Source organism: Ranitomeya variabilis, chromosome 5 (genome assembly GCF_051348905.1).
Source record: "Ranitomeya variabilis isolate aRanVar5 chromosome 5, aRanVar5.hap1, whole genome shotgun sequence".
In the NCBI taxonomy this organism is placed as follows: Eukaryota; Metazoa; Chordata; class Amphibia; order Anura; family Dendrobatidae; genus Ranitomeya; species Ranitomeya variabilis.
This window is the reverse complement of record NC_135236.1, coordinates 607,813,272-607,831,653: the sequence shown is the minus strand read 5'-3', so window position 1 is coordinate 607,831,653 and position 18,382 is coordinate 607,813,272.

Sequence of the window (18,382 nt, the reverse complement as noted above, 5' to 3'; positions counted from 1 at the left end):
TATCGTCAATTACCGCGGACGCTTATGTCGACTCTGGCGCCGCTTGGAGTCTTATGGATTGGTCCTTTGCCAAATGCTGTGGTTATGATTTAGAGCCTTTGGAAGTTCCTATACCTCTGAAGGGTATTGACTCCACGCCATTGGCTAGTAATAAACCACAATACTGGACACAAGTGACTATGCGTATTAATCCGGATCACCAGGAGATTATTCGCTTTCTTGTATTGTATAATCTACATGATGTTTTGGTGCTTGGATTGCCATGGCTGCAATCTCATAACCCAGTCCTCGACTGGAAAGCAATGTCTGTGTTAAGCTGGGGATGTCAGGGGACTCATGGGGACGTACCTTTGGTTGCCATTTCGTCATCTGTTCCCTCTGAGATTCCGGAATTCTTATCTGATTATCGTGACGTTTTTGAGGAACCTAAACTTGGTTCACTGCCTCCGCACAGACATTGCGATTGTACAATAGATCTGATTCCGGGCAGTAAGTTTCCAAAAGGTCGTTTATTTAATCTGTCTGTGCCTGAACATGCTGCTATGCGTGAATATATTAAGGAGTCCTTGGAAAAGGGACATATTCGTCCTTCGTCATCTCCTTCAGGAGCCGGCTTTTTCTTTGTATCTAAAAAGGATGGCTCTTTGAGGCCGTGTATTGATTATCGGCTTTTGAATAAAATCACAATTAAATATCAGTACCCTTTGCCATTGCTTACTGATTTGTTTGCTCGCATAAAGGGGGCCAAGTGGTTCTCTAAGATTGATCTTCGTGGGGCGTATAATTTAGTGCGAATTAAACAGGGGGACGAGTGGAAAACCGCATTTAATACGCCTGAGGGTCATTTTGAGTATTTAGTAATGCCTTTTGGTCTTTCAAATGCCCCTTCAGTCTTTCAGTCCTTTATGCATGACATTTTCCGTGAATATTTGGATAAATTTATGATTGTGTATTTGGATGATATTTTGATTTTTTCGGATGACTGGGACTCTCATGTCCAGCAGGTCAGGAAGGTTTTTCAGGTTTTGCGCTCTAATTCCTTGTGTGTAAAGGGTTCTAAGTGCATTTTTGGGGTTCAAAAGATTTCTTTTTTGGGGTATATTTTTTCCCCCTCTTCCATTGAGATGGATCCTGTCAAGGTTCAGGCTATTTGCGATTGGACGCAACCCTCTTCTCTTAAGAGCCTTCAGAAATTCTTGGGCTTTGCTAATTTCTACCGTCGATTTATAACTGGGTTTTCTGATGTTGCTAAACCACTGACTGATTTGACTAAGAAGGGTGCTGATGTTGCTGATTGGTCCCCTGCTGCTGTGGAGGCCTTTCGGGAGCTTAAGCGCCGCTTTTCTTCCACCCCTGTATTGCGTCAGCCTGATGTTACTCTTCCTTTTCAGGTTGAGGTCGACGCTTCAGAAATTGGAGCTGGGGCGGTTTTGTCGCAGAAAAGTTCCGACTGCTCCGTGATGAGACCTTGCGCGTTCTTTTCTCGTAAATTTTCGCCCACGGAGCGAAATTATGATATTGGTAATCGTGAACTCTTGGCTATGAAGTGGGCTTTTGAGGAATGGCGTCATTGGCTTGAGGGGGCTAGACATCAGGTGGTGGTATTGACCGACCACAAGAATTTGATTTATCTTGAGTCTGCCAGGCGCCTGAATCCTAGACAGGCGCGCTGGTCGTTATTTTTCTCTCGGTTTAATTTTGTGGTTTCATACCTACCAGGTTCTAAAAATGTGAAGGCGGATGCCCTTTCTAGGAGTTTTGAGCCTGATTCTCCTGGTAATTCTGAACCTACGGGTATCCTTAAGGAGGGAGTGATTTTATCTGCTGTTTCCCCAGACCTGCGACGGGCCTTGCAGGAGTTTCAGGCGGATAGACCTGATCGTTGCCCGCCTGGTAGAATGTTTGTTCCTGATGATTGGACCAGTAGAGTCATCTCGGAGGTCCATTCTTCTGCGTTGGCAGGGCATCCTGGAATCTTTGGTACCAGGGAGTTGGTGGCTAGGTCCTTCTGGTGGCCTTCCCTGTCACGAGATGTGCGAGGTTTTGTGCAGTCTTGTGATGTTTGTGCTCGGGCCAAGCCTTGTTGTTCTCGGGCTAGTGGATTGTTGTTGCCCTTGCCTATTCCGAAGAGGCCTTGGACTCACATCTCGATGGATTTTATTTCTGATCTCCCTGTTTCTCAGAAGATGTCTGTCATCTGGGTGGTGTGTGACCGTTTCTCTAAGATGGTCCATTTGGTTCCCTTGCCTAAGTTGCCTTCCTCATCCGAGTTGGTTCCTCTGTTTTTTCAAAATGTGGTTCGCTTGCATGGTATTCCGGAGAATATCGTTTCTGACAGGGGGACCCAATTCGTGTCTAGATTTTGGCGAGCGTTCTGTGCTAGGATGGGCATTGATTTGTCTTTTTCGTCTGCTTTCCATCCTCAGACTAATGGCCAGACCGAGCGAACTAATCAGACCTTGGAGACTTATTTGAGGTGTTTTGTCTCTGCGGATCAGGATGATTGGGTTGCCTTCTTGCCCTTGGCGGAGTTTGCCCTCAATAATCGGGCTAGTTCTGCCACTTTGGTTTCTCCTTTCTTCTGTAATTCGGGGTTTCATCCTCGTTTCTCTTCCGGTCAGGTGGAGCCTTTGGATTGTCCTGGAGTGGATGCTGTGGTGGAGAGGTTGCATCAGATTTGGGGGCAGGTGGTGGACAATTTGAAGTTGTCCCAGGAGAAGACTCAGCATTTTGCCAACCGCCGTCGTCGTGTTGGTCCTCGTCTTTGTGTTGGGGATTTGGTGTGGTTGTCTTCTCGGTTTGTCCCTATGAAGGTTTCTTCTCCTAAGTTTAAGCCTCGGTTCATCGGCCCGTACAAGATATTGGAGATTCTTAACCCTGTGTCCTTTCGTTTGGACCTCCCTGCATCTTTTTCTATTCATAATGTCTTCCATCGGTCATTGTTGCGCAGGTATGAGGTACCTGTTGTGCCTTCCGTTGAGCCTCCTGCTCCGGTGTTGGTTGAGGGTGAGTTGGAGTACGTTGTGGAGAAGATCTTGGACTCCCGTGTTTCCAGACGGAGACTTCAGTATTTGGTCAAGTGGAAGGGCTACGGTCAGGAGGATAATTCTTGGGTGACAGCCTCTGATGTTCATGCCTCCGATTTGGTCCGTGCCTTTCATAGGGCTCATCCTGATCGCCCTGGTGGTTCTGGTGAGGGTTCGGTGCCCCCTCCTTGAGGGGGGGTACTGTTGTGAATTTGGTTTCTGGGCTCCCCCGGTGGTCACTGGTGGTACTGAACGTGGGTTTGTCATCTCCTCTGTTCACCTGTTTCCATCAGGATGTGGGAGTTTCTATTTAGCCTTGCTCCTCAGTCATTTCTATGCCGGCCAACAATGTTACCAGAAGCATTTCTGTTGCATGTTCCTGCTCCTAGACTGCTTTCAGCTAAGTTGGATTTTTGTCCTAAGTTTGTTTGCATTTTTGTTCCAGTTCTCTGTGTTTGAATATTTCTGAGACTGGAAGCTCTTGTGAACTGAAATTGCCACTCTGGTGTCATGAGTTGATATTAGAGTTCTAAAGTAATTTCAGGATGGAATTTTGAATAGGGTTTTCAGCTGGCCGTGAAGTCCCCTTTTCTGTCTTCCTTCTATCTAGTAAGCGGACCTCAATTTTGCTAAACCTATTTTCATACTTCGTATGTCAATTTCCTCTAATATCACCGACAATATTTGTGGGGGCTACTGTCCGCCTTTTGGGGAAAATTTCTCTAGAGGTGAGCCAGGTCTGTATTTTCCTCTGCTAGGGTCAGTCAGTTCTCCGGCTGGCGCTGGGCGTCTAGGGATAAAACGTAGGCACGCTACCCGGCCACTTTCAGTTGTTGTGATAGGTTTAGCTCACGGTCAGCTCGAGTTCCCATCTTCCAAGAGCTAGTCCTTTGTGTATGCTCAACTATGTTCTCTGTGTGTTGAGAACCATGACAGTGGTCAAGGCCTCTACATGGAAATGGCCTCATTACATTGTGGCTCAATTGAAGTGCCTCATCAGCAAGCATAACATAAGTAACTGCTTCCAAACATGAAACCAGTAGAACACATGGGATGGGATGTCCAAATCATTATTTTACATCTGACGATCCATTATGGAAGATTTGAAGACTCTGGAGTCTCCAGTTCTTCCATAGGCCCCAATATAGACAATTATAAACCTGCATGTGCTGTCGATCAAGGCCAACAGCACTACGGGAAAAAAATTGCTTATAATTGTAATATTGGGACCCTGAGTTTGGTGGCTTACGAACATGGATGTGCTTCCCCATCAAGGGATCCTATGCAGTTGGGGAACTGGCATATTTACTCAAAGTCACGGGATATCCTCAGCCAATCTTCTTGTTTGGGCTCCAGCATAACAGAATTATGGTTAGCCCATATTTCTGTACACGTGGAACGTACACTGCCTGGAGATGGTCAATTTCCCAATCAGAAACTCCAGATGAAGTGCCGCATAGGAGAGACCCGTGGATAGAAGTCTAAAATTAACAATAAATAAACGCAAATTTTGAAAAAAAAACATTTTCACACATAATATTAACAGTGTAGTCCATCATAAATGTAAGCAACATAGCAAACTAAGCCCTGGGTGAACAATAAATGACACTATTAAATGCTAAGGAACAGTTCATTTTGTGAAACCTCAGGGAGTGATAATGACAAAATGTGGTTAAGTAATTGAAGCAAAAATGTCATAAACATTCACACAAATTTATTAAAAATGTATGGTTGGAGCGGATTTTAAAATGATAATAACATTCTATATACCACAAATATAGGATGAATACATACTGTACTGAAAGTAAACAACACTCCTTTGCCGAAATACATTTACACATATTTGTGTCCTGGAAGGTTAGGCCAGGTTGCACTGCCTCCAAAAGAAGGGCAAGTGTAGAGAGGCTTATCCGACAGTACTGAGAGAACTTATCAGGATGGCTGCGTAGAGAACCATACAGTGGAAATGTTCTTTAGTGAGCCATCATCTTATAAGCGAATGTACCCACATTCGCCTCCACCTCCTCGGATCAACAATTACTTGGAAAGGCTCACCAAATCGTTAAGACAACAACCAATATAAAAGATCCCGCTTAGTTGTCTTTAAGGTTAGGCTCTTACACATGTTTGTCACAAACCAGCAAAAACAAGACACCAGTAGGTGCTCGATTTGAAACACTGAGGGAGGGAACTTATTGTGGAGCAAATTATGGCCTCCTTAGTAGATTTTATTCATTTCTGACCATTGAGCATTTTAATTTCATGGGGAAAATGAGTGAGAAATATAAAGCCATACGCATGTCATACGGATACCTAGGTGCGAGAAAATCTCATCATTGCACTGCAAACGCAATGCACATGGATTACCATATGGAGAACACTTGTGCGACTCACGGCAGGGAGACTCCGGTCTTATAGATTAAAATACTGTATACAACTGAGAAGAGAAATTTATGTTTTTAAATTAGTTGTATAAATAATTCTGTACACCAATATTGCTCAGTAATTCTGCACACATACTGCAGATGCTCTCCCTAAGAAAGACAAAACCTCCCTTTTACTTTCTAAAACATTCAAGTTTCAGGTTTATTAACCTTTTTGATTGATCAACAGCACTGTAGTTGTTCAATAATAAAATTAATTATCAAAAATACAAATTGACAGATTATTCACAGTGTACATTTAATGTTTCTGTTCTAAAGATTCCCTGTAATGGGATCAATGGGCCCTTACCTTTGGTCTCTTGTATTTAGAAGACAGCATTGATTGCAGCATTAGAGGTGGTTAAATCATAGATATGTATTACAGTCTATGCCTTACTATATAGGAGAGTGTGATAAAAAAGTCACATGTTCAGCCCTTAGTGCAACATTTCCTTCTCCTCTACTTATTCTTTTTCTGCAATAGCAATAGTATCTGAGTACATATCCTTGATCTATAAATAAAACATGTTCAGATGGGTTTTTATCTGTAAATTATGCTTATACTAGATATTTTTTATCCAAAAATGCACATAAGCATGTGTATTTTTCCAAACTTTAGCCATGATTGCAGGATTTTGGATCAATGTTATGATTGAAAGTCACAACTTTATGATTTTAAGTAAGAATATTGTACTTTTCTTCATAGATAGTGTTGACTCATCTACAAATATACCAATTATACTGTAGTTCTGACCATAACCTTACAAGTTCGTCTCACCACTAGTGATGATCGAGTGTACTCATTGCTCAGTTTTTCCTGAGCACACTCACATGACCTCCAAGTATTTATGACTAGTGTTGAGCATTCCGATACCGCAAGTACAGGTATCGGCCGATACTTGCGGTATCGGAATGCCGATACCGAGATCCGATACTTTTGTGGTATCGGGAATCGGTATCGGGATTAATATCAATGTGTAAAAGAAAGAATTAAAATCACCTCTCCGGCGGCCCCTGGACTTTACCGCCGTAACCGGGAGCCGTTGTACCTAAGAATGCGCGCTTGAAGGGCCTTAGATGACATCACGGCGCTCTGATTGGTCCGTAGCGGTCGCGTGACGGCTACGCGACCAATCAGAAGCTGCGGACGTCTTCTAAGGTATTTCAAGGCCCTTCAAGCACGCATTCTTAGGTACAACGGCTCCCGGTTACGGCGGTAAAGTCCAGGGCGCGTCAGAGGGTGAGTATATCCCTATTTTTTATTTTAATTCTTTCTTTTACACACTGATATGGATCCCAGGGCCTGAAGGAGAGTTTCCTCTCCTTCAGACCCTGGGAACCATACAGGATACCGTCCGATACTTGGTGTCCCATTGACTTGTATTGGTATCGGGTATCGGTATCGGATTAGATCCGATACTTTGCCGGTATCGGCCGATACTTTCCGATACCGATACTTTCAAGTATCGGATGGTATTGCTCAACACTATTTATGACTGCTCGGAGATTTAGTTTTCATACCGGCAGCTGAATGATTTACAGCTACTAGCCTGCTTGATTCCATGTGGAGATTTCCTAGCAACCAGGCAACCCCCACATGTACTCAGCCTGGCTAACAGCTGTAAATCATTCAGCTGCTGCAATGAAAACTAAATCTCCAAGCAGTCATAAATACTCGGAGGTCACCCGAGTGTGTTCGGGAAAACTCGAGCAACGAGTACACTCGCTCATCACTAATCACCACACATCATTTTACTCACGTTTCTCCATATTGTGCTAATTGTGGTTTAACTAAAACAGTCAAACCAGTTGTTTCAGAGCAGTAGTTTCTTATGATTTGTAAACACTATTTCAAACAGATTTCCCTAACAGTTTTGTCTTTATTTTTGTTCAGTCTGATAGCGGCTTGTTGCCAACCAGAAGCACCACTAACATCAAAGGTTCGGGTTCTAGCCATAAACTTCTTGCACAGGGCCCCAGAAATGTTTCAGACTCAACAAGACACAGACACAGTATAGTTCCATGATGGAGAAGGGAAACACACGGTCTCCGCCCTATCATTTCCCACCATGAAGGCCACAGTCCAATGTAGACCTGTCGCTTACAAGATGTACACAAAGAGGTGGAGGAGAAAGACCAGTAGTTGCGTATATTAAAAAGTTTTTTAATAGAGCTATGCATTGTGGGGGTGTTTTTTAAAAATCATTACCCCATATCTGAGTCATTAGAAAGACAATTTTTTTTTTAATAACATAATATGTCACAAAGATCACTATAGACCAAGGAAATCTGGTGACAGTACATCCATATACATCATCATCAGATCTCACTTTTGTAAAATAGCATTAAATTTGCACCGTGATTTTATGAAAGTGCACAACTGCAGATCATAATGCCCCCGGTGTCAGAAAAAAAATCATTTTATTTAGATTATTATTTTAGTATTATAATCCCTTAACTGTCAAAAATGCACTGATAGAACTAGATTCCAAGATTACAAGATATAAACGTACCCATGCAAACCTCTGCCGGCTTGCTGTAGAAGTCAAAAGAGGAGACGGAGGCTTTGTTGGATGGCAACAAGGATTGGGTGAGTATATATTTTTTTACTTTTTATAGTATCACGCAGTAGGGAAATCATGTTGTATATAGTTGAATACATACTGTATATGTAAAGAACAGTGAAAGCATCATGCTGTATATAGGGAGCTACTGTATGTAGATATTATACTGTATAAAGAGAACGCATATACTGTATATAGAAAGCGCTGGGGTCATAATGCTATGTAAAGTGAGCTGTCTAGACTTCATACTGTTTATAGAGGGCTATGAGGCCTCATAATGTGTATAAGTAGAAGTGTGGGCCATAGCACTGTATATAGGGAGCAGTGGAAGCCAGGGGCGGACAGAGACAGCTTGGGGCCCCTGTGCAGGAAATGTGTCTGGGACCCCCTGCTTTTAAGGCGACAAATATATATATATATATATATATATATATATATATATATATATATATATATATATATATATATATATATACTCAAAAAAATAGAGGGAACACTAAAATCCCACATCCTAGGTATCACTAAATGAAATATTCAAACCTTTATTCATTACATAGTGGAATGTGTTGAGAACAATAAAACCTAAAAATGATCATCTTAAATTGCAACTAATATCCGTCGGAGATCTGGAGTTGGAATGATGCTCAAAATCAAAGTGGAAAATGAAGTTACAGGCTGATACTGTCACGGGGGGACTAGGTGAGCGAGAGCTAATAACCCGGGCCCCTGCAGTTTCCCTCAGACTAGGCAAATCCTGACTGATCCTCTACCTGGAGTTTACACTGATGGTGTGCATGTCCAGGCCTCGAACCTCACCCTCACTCCTGTTTTAACCCTAGGCTGATACCTCCGCCCTCCACCCAGTGAAGAGGTAATATTCCAATACCCACAGTTAGCACAGACAAGGATAAAGGAAAATATACACCACGCCGCAGTCACTCAGGAACACACTATAAATGTGCAGGGCAAAATAAATACAAATATAGGAAGGAGTAAATAAGACAGAGGAAAATACACCACCAGCAACGAATCTCCAACAACCAGCTCTCCTCTCCAGACCGAGATAACAACGCACAAGACAGAAGCTATAATCGGTGACGCTCAATGAACAGGAGAACTATTTAAAGGCCATGGGAATGGCCCAGCTTCCAATCCGAGGATAAGGTAAATTAACCCCGAAACAGCTAGATAAAATGTAGCAGACGCCAATGAGCAAATAGTAGTCAAAAGCGGAATTACCGCTGTCTGTCAGACGACCTGGTCTGAACAGCGTCTGACATGACAGTACCCCACCTTCTACGAGGGACCCCAGGGCCCTCACGGCTTATAGGACCCGGCTTGTCTGGATGGCGACGATGAAAAAACCTGACCAGCCGATCCGCATGAATGTCCGAGGCTGGTACCCAGGACCTCTCCTCAGGCCCATAACCACGCCAGTGTACCAAGTACTGTAAAGTGCGACGCACTACATGAGAGTCAACCACCTTGGAGACTTCAAACTCCAAATTACCATCCACCAAGACTGGAGGAAGCATAGGCGCTGCACAGAACCCACCACCTTCTTTAGAAGAGACCTGTGGAACACGTTGTGTATCTTATACACCGTAGGGAGCTCCAATCGGTACGATACTGGGTTAATAACGGCGGTGATCCTAAATGGACCAATAAACCGTGGACCCAATTTAAGGGACGGTATTTTGAGTCTTATGTTTTTTGTGGATAACCACACCCAGTCATCCACACTCAGGTCCGGACCTGGCACACGCCTACTGTCAGCCACACGCTTGTACCTAGCACCCACACTCAACAGGCGCTGCTTAACTCTCCTCCAGACTGATGACAATTGTGTCCCCAACTGGTCCTCCTCCGGAACGCCGGAAGAGCCCCTCTGACTCAAGGTACAAAATTGAGGATGTAGCCCGTAAACACAAAAAAAGGAGACTCCCCAGACGACCCCTGGCGGTGATTATTGATGGCAAACTCAACCGAAGGAAGAAAGGTAGACCACTCCTCCTGGTTATCAGAGACAAAGCAGCGTAAATACTGTTCCAAATTTTGGTTCATATGCTCAGTCTGACCATTTGACTGAGGATGAAACGCCGAAGAATGAGATAACTTGATCCCCAGCCGTGAGCAAAATGCTCTCCAAAATTTTGCCACAAACTGAGACCCCCTATCAGACATGTCAGACGGAACCCCATGAAGTCTGACCACCTCCTGCACAAATACCTGAGCCAGAGTCTTAGTGTTAGGCAACGAAGGCAAAGACACAAAGTGCGACATTTTAGAAAACCGATCAACAATCAACAAGATGACCGTGTTCCCAGCTGATGAGGGCAAATCAGTGATGAAATCCAAGGAGATTTCCGTCCAAGGCTTACTAGGTACCTCAAGAGGAAGTAGTGTGCCAACAGGATGGGAGCGAGGTGTCTTAGCCCTAGCGCACGTGGTACAAGCTGACACGTATGAGACGACGTCCTGTCGGATCTTGGGCCACCAAAACGTGACACCAACTCCAAGGTACCTCTAACCCCTGGGTGGCCAGCCAGGACAGCATCATGATGCACCGCCAAAACCTTTAGGTGGAGATGAAGCGGTACAAAAGATTTGTTGACGGGAAGCTCAGATGGTACCTCCTCCTGAGCCTCGGCAATCTCAGCCTCAACCTCGGTAGTGAGAGCCGAAACCACAACACCCTTTTGGAGGATGGATACTGGATCCTCCCGAGGTTCTCCCCCCAAAAAACACCTGGACAGAGCATCCGCCTTAGTGTTTTTAGACCCCGGTCTGTAAGTGACCACAAAATTGAACCGCGTGAAAAACAATGCCCAGCGAGCCTGCCTGGGGGACAGACGCTTGGCTGACTCCAAATACAGCAGATTCTTATGATCGGTAATAACAGTAACCTGATGTACCGACCCCTCCAAGAAGTGTCGCCATTCCTCAAAGGCCAACTTATTTGCCAACAACTCCCTGTTGCCGATATCATAGTTACGTTCGGCGGATGACAGTTTCTTGGAGAAATAGGCGCACGGACGTAAACCACTGAAAGATGAGCCTTGAGATAGTACCACCCCCACACCAACCTCAGACGCACCGACTTCCACAACAAAGGGTTTAGATACGTCTGGCTGCACAAGAATGGGGGCTGAAACAAAACTGTTCTTAAGAAATTCAAATGCGCGCACAGCAGCGTCAGGCCAAACGGAGAAATTGGTACCCTTTTTAGTCATGTCAGTTAGCGGTTTAGCAATGATGGAAAAATCCTTTATAAATTTCCTATAGTAGTTAGAAAACCCAAGGAACCGCTGAAGTGCTTTCAGGTTATCAGGACGTTCCCAACGCAGCACCGCCTGCACCTTAGCGGCGTCCATTTTAAAACCAGAAGCAGACACAATATAACCCAAGAAAGGCAACTCTTGAACAGAAAATACACATTTCTCAAATTTAGCATACAGCTTTTTCTCTCTGAGAAGCTGTAACACCTGCCTGACATGATCTAAATGAGCATCACGGTCGCAAGAATATATGAGAATGTCATCTAGATACACGATAACGAATTTCCCCAAAACATGCGAGAACACATCATTGATGAAATGTTGGAACACTGCAGGTGCGTTAGTCAACCCAAACGGCATCACCAAATTTTCAAAATGACCCTCAGGGGTATTAAAAGCCGTCTTCCACTCATCACCTTGACGGACTCTTATGAGGTTGTACGCACCCCTGAGGTCAAGCTTGGTAAACCACTTAGCACCTGCCACCTGGTTGAACAAATCTGGTATCAGAGGCATAGGGTATGGATCACAAACCGTAATCTTGTTCAACTCCCTGAAATCCAAACACGGGCGTAATCCACCATCTTTCTTCTTCACGAAGAAGAACCCTACTGCCACCGGCGAGGATGACGGCCTGATGAGCCCTTTGCTCAAGCTTTCAGCAATGTAATCTTTTAACGCTTGTCTCTCCGGACCGGAGATGTTAAACATTCTTGCTTTAGGCAATTTGGCCCCTGGTTTAAACCTGATAGAACAGTCATAAGGACGATGTGGCGGCAACTCTGAACAACCCTTCTCAGAGAACACATCCACAAAATCCAGTAGTGACTCCGGAACGCTTGAAGTCACCGCAGCCACACATGTGGCCAGGCAATTCTCCTGGCAGAACTTGCTCCACCGAATTATGTCCTGAGTTTTCCAGTCAATAACCGGGTTGTGCATAGACAATCAAGGAAAACCCCAAACCACCTGAGCAGGAAGATTCCTGAGCACCTTACATGTAACCCGCTCGGAATGTAGAACTCCTATGTGGAGTTTCACCTCAGCCACAAATTCAGTTATCTCCCCATAAGAGAGAGGAGCAGCATTGATGGTGACCACGCGGATAGGATGAGACAGTTTTTCAATCCTAAAACCTGCTGTGCGCGCAAACTCCTCATCAATGAGATTTGTGGCTGAACCACTATCCACAAAAACAGTAATTGGCAGCTCACTGCCAGCAATAAAAACCTTAGCAGGGAGCATGCATTGAGAAACCTCCAAGGAGGCTATACATAAGCTCAGATTGGTCTCCTCCACACCCTCTGAGCTTAGAAGTTTTCCGCCGTTGCGTTTTTCTTAGGCAGCAGAGGACAGATGTTAATAAAATGACCAGTTTTACCACAGTAAAAACAGGCTCCCTGCTTCCTGAGCTCAGGGGCTTGATGCTTGACATGTGACACCCCTGCGATTTGCATAGGTTCCGTGGGCTCACCTGCAAAAACCTCACGTGAACCTAAACCTTCTCCCACAGGCGGCGTCTCATGCTCCCCCTGACGCAAACGACGATCAATGCGGACAACCAGACTCATGGCGGAATCTAGAGAAGCAGGAGTCTCGTACATCAGAAGGGCTTTTTTAACCCTTCCAGAAATCCCATGTATAAACTGACTCCGCAATGCTGGATCATTCCATTGTGTATTGATTGCCCAGCGACGGAATTCAGAACAGTAATCCTCTGTAACTTGCTCCCCCTGGCGAATAGTGCATATCTTAGATTCTGCTAGAGCCATTCTGTCAGGTTCATCGTAGATTTTCCCAAGAGGAGGAAAAAAACTCTCCACAGAGTCTAATGCAACAGAATCAGATGGCAAAGAAAACGCCCATGCTTGGGGATCCCCGCTTAACAATGACAATACCAGGCCCACACGCTGAGCCTCATTACCTGAGGAGATCGGGCGCATGCGGAAATATAGTTTGCAAGCTTCACGAAAAGAGACAAATTTACTGCGTTCCCCAGTAAATCTTTCAGGCAAAGGAAATTTAGGCTCAGCAACTCTTCCTGTCGCTCCAGCCTACACATTAGATACTGCTAGTCCCTGTTGCTGCACTGCCCCCCTCAACTCCGTGACCTGTAGGGACAGCGCCTCCAAATGGCGGGTTATGGAAGTCATGGGATCCATGACAAAACAAAAAAAAAAGAAACCCCTTTTTTTTTTGCTGTTGGGCCGATTATAATGTCATGGGGTGACTAGGTGAGCGAGAGCTAAAAACCTGGGCCCCTGCAGTTTCCCTCAGACTAGGCAAATCCTGACTGACCCTCTACCTGGAGTTTACACGGATGGTGTGCATGTCCAGGCCTCGAACCTCACCCTAACTCCTGTTTTAACCCTAGGCTGATACCTCCGCCCTCCACCCAGTGAAGAGGTAATATTCCAATACCCACAGTTAGCACAGACAAGGATAAAGGAAAATATACACCACGCAGTCACTCAGGAGCACACTATAAATGTGCAGGGCAAAATAAATACAAATATAGGAAGGAGTAAATAAGACAGAGGAAAATACACCACCAGCAACGAATCTCCAACAACCAGCTCTCCTCTCCAGACTGAGATAACAACACCCAAGACAGAAGCTATAATCGGCGACGCCCAATGAACAGGAGAACTATTTAAAGGCAATGGGCATGGCCCAGCTTCCAATCCGAGGATTAGGTAAATTAACCCGAAACAGCTAGATAAAATCTAGCAGATGCCAATGAGCAAATAGTGGTCAAAAACGGAATTACCGCTGTCTGTCGGACGACCTGGTCAGAACAGCGTCCGACATGACAGATACAACTTCAGTAGAAATGCATCAAGACAAGGAAATGATGCTCAGTAGTGTGTGTGGCCTCCATGTGCCTGTATGACCTCCCTAGAACACCTGAGCATGCTCATAATGAGGCGGTGGATGGTCTTCTGAGGGATCTCCTCCCAGATCTGGACTAAAGCATCCGCAAACTCCTGGAAAGTCTGTGGTGCAACGTGACATTGGTGGATGGTGCGAGACATGATGTCCCAGATGTGTTCAATCAGATTCAGGTCTGGGGAATGGGTGGGCCATTCAATAGCTTCAATGCCTTCATCTTGCAGGAACTGCTGACACACTCCAGCCACATGAGGTCTGGCATTGGCCTGCATTAGGAGGAACCCAGGGCCAACCGCACCAGCATATGGTCTCACAAGGGATCTGAGGATCTCATCTCGGTACCTAATGGCAGTCAGGCTACCTCTGGCAAGCACATGGAGGGCTGTGCAGTCCTCCAAAGAAATGCCACCCCACACCATTACTGACCCCCTGCCAAACCGGTCATGCTGAAGAATGCTGCAGGCAGCAGATCGCTCTCCATGGCGTCTCCAGACTCTGTCACATCTGTCACATGTGCTCAGTGTGAACCTGCTTTCAACTATGAAGAGCACAGGGCGCCAGTGGTGAATTTGCCAATCCTGGTGTTCTGTGGCAAATGCCAAGCGTCCTGCACAGTGTTGGGCTGTGAGCACAACCCCATCTGTGGATGTCGGGCACTCAAACTATCCTCATGGAGTCATTTTCTAACCGTTTGTGCAGACACATGCACATTTGTGGCCTGCTGGAGGTCATTTTGCAGGGCTCTGGCAGTGCTCCTCCTGTTCCTCTTTGCACAAAGGTTGAGGTAGTGGTCCTGCTGCTGGGTTGTTGCCCTCCTATGACCCCCTCCACATCTCCTGGTATACTGGCCTGTCTCCTGGTAGCGCCTCCAGCATTTGGACACTACGCTGACAGACGACACAGCAAACCTTCTTGCCACAGCTCGCATTGATGTGCCATCCTGGATGAGCTGCACTACCTGAGCCACTTGTGTGGGTTGTAAAGTCCATCTCATGCTACACTGTGTGAAAAGCACAAGCAACATTCAAAAGTGATCAAAACATAAGCCAGAAAGCATTGGTACCGAGATCTGGTCTGTGGTCCCCACCTGCAGAACCACTCCTTTATTGTGTGTGTCTTGATAATTGCCAATAATTTCCATCTGTTGTCTATTCCATTTGCACAACAGCATGTGAAATTGATAGTCAAACAGTGTTGCTTCCTAAGTGGAGAGTTTGATTTCACAGAAGTTTGATTTACTTGGAGTTATATTCTGTTTAAGTGTTCCCTTTATTTATTTGAGCAGTGTATATATATTATATATACTGTATATAGCCACACACACATACATGTATATATTACATAGTCTCCTTTATTATGCATATTGCCTTCCCATATTATAGTGCCCTCTCTTGTTATGTACAGCACCGTCCCTTACATATTGGATTTTATAGAGCCTTGTTTTTTATTACATACCATCCTGTCTTGTTAGACTACTTTCAAACATCAGGTTTTTTGTGTCAGTCTAAATCTGGCTAATGTTGTAAAAAAAGGATCCAACTTTTTTTGCAAAGAACTGAGGCGCCGGATCCATTTTTTTAACAGGATCCAGTCTTCTTTAATGCAGAGAGAGAGAGAGACCCCAGAATGGAAAATCTCCATGATTTGCATGGAAAATGCTGGTGAAAACCTCATCCGGACGCCAGATTCTTGTTTCACATCTCCATTTCACCTGTTTTTTGCCGATTCCGTCACTGTGCTTTTTTTTCCGCCGGACAAAAAAACGTTGCAGTGGACGTTTTGTCCGTCCGCCGGAAATGACTATATGGATGTATCCGGCAAAAAACGGATGAAACATGTGGCCATCAGGCACAATCCGGCGCTAACACAACTCTATGGGAAAAAAAAGGATCCGGCGTAAAAAAAAAATGTAATCCATTTTTTTCAAAAATTGCCTGATTGTGCCTGAAACAAAAAGTCTGATGTGTGAAAGTAGCCTTAGCTGTATAATGTAATGATGGCTGATGGAGCATGGGAAAGCTTCTTTTCTAAAGGAGGAGCTGATGGACTGGTAGTCTGGTCACTGGCTTCTCCATCAGTTGTCATTTTATATCTCTAACAAGAGAGGGGACTATGTAATAAAAGAGGGTGCTGTGAATAACAAAAATTACAAGAATACACTATGTAAGAGACAGCACTGTACATAACAGCAGAGGAAGCTATATAAGGGAGGGCATCATATATAACTAGAGAGGATGGTATGTAATAAGGGATGGTGTTATACATAACAAAAGAGGAAACTATGTAACTAAGGATGGTGTTATACATAATAAGTGAGTACACTATACACTAAGCGACTGTGATATACATAAGTAAGTATACTATATACTAAGGGACTGTGCTATACATAATAAGTGAGTACACTGTATACTAAGGGACTGTGTTAGACATAATAATCGATAATAATGTCTTCTTCCACCTCCCTCTGTTCCTAAATCCATAAAACATACCCCTTCCTCCAATCCCAATCCCCCACACCCCTTATTATGCTCCTCCCCCACATCCCATTATTGCCCTCTCCCCCACCCCCATGATTGCCCTCTTCATGACCTCTATCATTGCCTTCTCCCCCACCACCCCATCCTTACCCATTCCATCACCTACATCATCTTCCCCTCCCCCAACACCCCCATCATTGTTTTTTCCACCGCCATCATTATCTTCTCCCCCACAACCCCATCATTACCCATTCCACGACCTCCATCATTTCCTCCTCCCTCACCATCCCCATCATTGCCCTTTCCACCACCACCATTAATGTCTTTTCCCCCACCAACCCACAGACACACAGCATCATTCATCTCTCTGCATACACACACCTCACCTCACCTCTGCGCATGGTATCCTGAAGCCGCACCATCGCCTGCAGCTTCCTGTATCACACAGCTGCACCGCTGAATGATGATGTCATTCAGCCGCTGCTGTGTGAGACAGGAAGCCTAGGCAGGAAGCAGGATGGATACATTCCCTGCAGCTCTGCTGCCATTTTCTCTTGCAGCAAGATTGTTCCCTGCCCGCTGCACATGAGCGCAATCTGGTCAGGGCCCCCTGGAGCCTCAGGCCGGATAAACTGGCCAGATTGCCCTCATTATTAGCCACCCTGCAGGGGCCCCCTGGAGCCTAAAGTCCCCGGTGCAGCCACACCGGTTGAACAGGCGGTATGTCCGCCCATGGTGGGAGCTTCATACTGTGTATAGGAAGCTATGGTGGCCATTATAATGTGCCTTTGAGAGCAGTGATGCCATTACACTTTATAAAGTGAGCTGTTGGGGTCCCATACTGTATGTGGTAGTTGGTAGTATACTGCTTTTTGTAATTGTAGGTACAGTAGGTGCCTGAGGAGAGTTCCAATGAGACAATTGAACAAATCCAAAAAATATGACATTACTGGTCAAGTATTTAGACCTTCATAGAATGAGACTGCATTAAAGTGATAGTGCTATTGAGATAACCAATATGCATTATAATGAAGATCATTAGTTGGCAGCCTAAATACCAACATAAAAGGATGATGATTAGTGTTGAGCATTCCGATACTGCAAGTATCGGGTATCGGCCGATACTTGCTGTATCGGAATTCCGATACCGAGATCCGATACTTTTGTGGTATCGGGTATCGGGTATCGAAACAACATTAATGTAATAATGTGTAAAAGAGAGAATTAAAATAAAAAATATTGCTATACTCACCTCTCCGACGCAGCCTGGACCTCAGCGAGGGAACCGGCAGCGTTGTTTGTTTAAAATTTGCGCGTTTACTTGGTTACGTGAAGTCCCGGCTTGTCATTGGTCGCGGCGGCCATGTTGCCGGGACGCGGACCAATCACAGCAAGCCGTGACGTAATTTCAGGTCCTTGCAGGATTTTAAAATTACGTTCCGGCGTTGTGATTGGGCGCGTCGTGGTCACATGGGCGACGTAACCAATCACAAGCCGGGACGTCACGGGAGGCTGGACACGCGCACATTTTAAAATGCGCGCGTGTCCAGCCTCCCGTGACGTCCCGGCTTGTGATTGGTCGCGGCGGCCATGTTGCCGGGACGCGGACCAATCACAACGCCGGAACGTAATTTTAAAATCCTGCAGGACCTGAAATTACGTCACGGCTTGCTGTGATTGGTCCGCGTCCCGGCAACATGGCCGCCGCGACCAATCACAAGC